This window comes from Haemaphysalis longicornis, unplaced genomic scaffold (assembly GCF_048455015.1).
Source record: "Haemaphysalis longicornis isolate Haplotype H1 unplaced genomic scaffold, Haemaphysalis longicornis Haplotype H1 scaffold_6, whole genome shotgun sequence".
In the NCBI taxonomy this organism is placed as follows: Eukaryota; Metazoa; Arthropoda; class Arachnida; order Ixodida; family Ixodidae; genus Haemaphysalis; species Haemaphysalis longicornis.
The window spans coordinates 8,736,870-8,741,225 of NW_027526407.1; the positions used below are offsets into that span (position 1 = coordinate 8,736,870).

The 4,356-nt window shown below is 47.0% G+C and overlaps 1 long non-coding RNA gene across 2 annotated transcripts; it reads left to right on the forward strand.

The window, feature by feature from the left end:
- Positions 1–817: 817 nt before the first annotated feature.
- LOC144141376 (uncharacterized) lies at positions 818–3,813 on the forward strand. Of its 2 annotated transcripts, none has more exons than XR_013316562.1 (4): positions 818–976; positions 1,086–1,273; positions 1,889–2,014; positions 3,543–3,813. It is a non-coding gene; the product is annotated as an uncharacterized LOC144141376 (long non-coding RNA). The 2 variants fall into 2 exon arrangements; XR_013316563.1 differs by having other exon boundaries at positions 833–976; positions 1,095–1,273.
- The last annotated feature ends 543 nt before the right edge of the window (positions 3,814–4,356 follow it).

Here is a 4,356-nt window from a genome sequence, read left to right on the forward strand (position 1 = left end):
GGTGCTATTCTCCGTCGCGGCGGACGCTTCTCTGATGGATGCGACAAGCAAAAATGGCCGTTTGTTCCAGATATCGGCGCACGTTAAAGATCCGCAGTTGGGCAAGCTTAGCCCGGAGCCCTTCACTACGGCGAGCCTCATCACCGGCGTTGCGTCGGCGCGTTGAACGCTGCAATCAATCGACAAAAATATAGATGAAGCGTTCGACGCAGTGTGCTGCATCATTCTACATATCAGGTAATGCTTTTACCAGTAGGCCGTATTTGAAAACACTCGGGCAACACTACGACCGGGCATAGCTCAGACATTGTTATGCGAAATAGCCAGCAAGCTTGGAAGGCTTTGCGATTAATTGTTAGAATTTTATTGCGTCTTCATAGCTTTGTTTATTCATTACAGTCGCGAGGATTACAAGAAGGTTATTAACTACGACTTCAAAACTCCATCCACGAATGCGCCTGAGGAGGATGTTTAAATCTATGTACAGCCTGCTAATTTTTAATAACGTAACGGGAGCGACGACCGATCAGCATGTCAGCGCCCGATCACGGGGTGCACCGGAAAAATAGGCGAGGGTACGCGCACGCGCATGCAACTATCTGTTGTGGGAGCGCCGTCTGCTCCGCTGTTGTAAGTGCAACACACCCCCTGTTTTTTTTATCTTGCAAGGTCGTTTCGTTAACGCCAAAGGTAGCAAAGAAGCGTGGTGCACAAAGTCATTCAGATGCAGTGGCAGGGGGTGTACAACTCTCAACAAAACCGCGTAGCAGACGACCCTCCTATAGCAAATAGCCCTGTGCGCGTGCGCGTACTCTCGCATATATCGCTGCTGAGCGCCTTGATAAGGCGATGACATGCCGGTCGGTTGTGCCTCCAGCTATATTATTAAAAATTTGGGAGGCTGTAGAAGCCTTGCTGAAGCACACACTCTGCCGGCTGTCCGAGCGAGAGGCTAAACTAGTCTGTTCACTTCAAGGCAAGTACGCTTTCGCACCTTGGCCACGCTACGTATATTGCGATGTTTTGTTTCACTGTGAAGTTTTCTATTTATAATACCTCCAATAGGCCTAAATATTTATTTGTAGTTTTGCCAGACCAGCCACACTGCAATGGGGTCTCTGTGCTCATGCTGTTCGCGTCGGGGTGTTGAAGGCAACTACATCCACAAGTCTCTGACAAGTTGGAGACAACGTGTTTCAAATTGCCTGGACGTATCGACTAGCTCACAAGGAGCAAGCCAACGAACAGAACACGACTTTGTGACCGTTGCAAGGTAAGTTGCACTGTTCAAAGATGCCATTGCCGCTGAAGCAGGATCAAATGACATCAAATCAAATGTTTATTTAGGGACACAAGGTTGATGTTCTAGCACACGAGAAACGGTTAAATATGGGGTTGAGGCCGCCTAACAAAACCATAAAAACGGTGGCGTGTTGTTAAATAATGAAAACATTGATCGTTACCCATTCAGAACCCAAGAGCCCAGGCAGGCAGTTTGTGAATGCACCTGGATAAAAACAAGCAAAAATAAGTATGCTCATTTACTAAAAGAGACAACGAACTGGTAATCAAAGTACGCGTCCAACTAATTAGTTCACAACGAACCAGTTGTTTAATAAAACTGTCCAAGAACTGTTTTCGTATAACATTTTAAATATTAGCAGCTTTTCGTGCACTCGTATTGCGCAATGCAAGGAATGTTTATGATGGCGATTGCCGTAAATACTCAGTTCGCCGAAGCTGAACAAACCCACCGCCAGTGCACCTAATGTGTTTTTACCCAATACCTGCTGAAAGCCACCCTGGTAATTAAGCCGGTCTATATCCATTTAGGCATTTACACAGACTGATACTTTGAACGCTGGCACGGTTTTCTTTGTCTTTTTAGCAGTAGCAGCTGCAGCAACGGACGAACGAGCAGTGCCAGTAGCCACAGGGTAACCAGCACAAGCCTCAGCTCAGAAGCGTAGAAGCCAGCAAAGAGGCATTCTTTCCTTGGGCACACGCACACGAGGTGAGAAACTGATCCCATTCCCACCCACCGAATTGTGGCTAATGTGTTGTTCTGTTGAGACCAAGGACAGGGATTTGTTAGCGGTCGTGGTGGCCGCGGCAATGGGTAAAGTGGAAAACCCTTTGGTTGAGATTTCGACGCACGTTAAAGGTGCCCAAAGTGGTCAAAATAAATCCGGAACCCTCCATTACAACGTGCTTCATAGCCCAGGCTTACCTTCGGCAAGGCTGAACGCCAGAATTAACCGATCTTCAGTAAGGTTATATTCCTACACGGAATGTTTTTTTCGGCCAACTTAAGTACAGCGTACGCAATAAATAAGAAAAACGTAGTCTGCATTTTTACGCTGCCACTTCAGGTGTGTGGTCGTCACCAGATGACTGAGGCTGCAGCTGATTACTCGTTAGCTGCTTACATGAAAATATGACATACTTGGGCGTCTTTGAGATGTTCGTTTTCTTTCTTCAAAGTACAGGGGGGATTAAAAGAGATGACAACAACGGAGCGCACAGCCTCCGACGCATGCTGCACCATGTGGCTGAAAATTCGGTAAACTGCGCGCATGAACACTTCTTCGAGAGTGTTTGAGAGTGTGGTATACACTTATGGGAAATGCTTGATCAAGAAGCGACTCTGGTCGTTTATTTTGAGGCGCCTTTTCACGCTGGGTCGGCACTGATCAGGATGATCGTTGAAGGGGGTAATGCTAGCTGCAATCAATCTGCCGCGCCCTTTGCTACCGAATAAAGTATATAAGAGGATGCTCAGTGGCGACAGAGCCTAAAAGACGCCTCAATATAAATGACCAACGTCGCTTCTTTATCAAGTATTTCCCCTAACAGTAGGCCACACTCTCAAACACTCGGAAACAACTACGCATGCGCGCCGTTTACTGACAGTGCAGCCAGACGGTGCGGCATGCGTCGGAGGCTGTAGGCTCCGGTGTTCGTATTTCTTTTACCCCCCCCCCCCGCCCGTACGTTTGATTTCATTACAATCAGCTTAGGAGGTGCATGTACACCCGCCCAATTTTTTACCAATATCACGGGAGCGTCGACCGTTACGTTGATCAGCGCCATATGATAGGGTGATACGACAAACTCGGCGAGAGTAACCGCATGCGCACTAAGCGAAGACCGCAGCTGCCGTCGTCGGCTAGGATGTTCCAAGAGCAGGCAGACACCCCGCACTGCTGTTACCGCTTGCTTTCACTTGCCCTCTTCGCCCCGTTAACGGCGGGTGGAAGGGTAGTGTGATAAGCGAATAAAAACATCGGGTGTGGCTGTCTGCTCTTGGAACAGCCTAGCAGACAGCAGCAGCGGCCTCTGCTTAATTGGCATGCGGTTACTCTCGCCGAGTTCATCGGATCACCCCATCATACGACGCTGATCGACGGAATGGTCGACGCTCACGTGATATTGGTAAAAAATTGGGCGGGTGTACATTTAGTCAAGAATCAAACCAAGGCTACGTATGCAGCTGTATTACTCTTATCTCGGTTTTCTGTGTTTCTTGGCGCTTCTTACAGATCATTCGGTTCCAGAACTGCTCGAGCTGTAACCTGGTGCTTTTCGTCAGGGAGTCCCAACTTGCTTCTTTGTGCACGTCATCATCATGATCATCCTGAATCGGTGTAAACATCGCCATCGGCTGGATATATTTACCAAAAACTCCCAGCTACTTTGCGCACCCCTGTGGCAGTTCTATTTGGTTCTCCAGAAAAAGTGTATAGACATTTTAGGTTTGAATCACATTTTATTCTTCCTGTTTGGACAATGAATAAAGTTCTGCTTTTCTCATCATCAGTATTTTTCTTCATTTATTTGTAGGGACTGTACACCTGAAATGCAAAATTTTAGGCGCATCGAATAAACTTTATCTCCGCCTATAAAGACGCACGTAGCTCAAACAGAAAAATGCCAAAATGCTATTTAATTTAGTGCGGCATGTTAAGTGCCCTGCAACCGCCAGAAACAGCGACTCCGATGAGACTCCGTACTCGAAGCAAATGGTGCAGCAGCAAGCACGTTTGCAGATAAAGTGCCCGGTAAACGTTTATCCCAGACACTTTGAAAACAGTTCTTTTCTCACTCCTGTGCTTTTACAAGGCATTAAGAAAGTGCCTCCTTCTTTTACGCCGCATCTCCTAAGTTACTATTATTTCTCTTAGGGCTCATTTTACCGGACAGATGACAGCATTCATAGTGTAAAAAAACAAGTATTGTTTTAATGCGAGAACACTAGCGATGTCTTCATATTTCGAAAAACAGTGGACGCCACTGTGCGCATACTGGTGCGATTATTCAGTAGCTGCCAGCGTTTCCGCAAACGATATCGCTGCA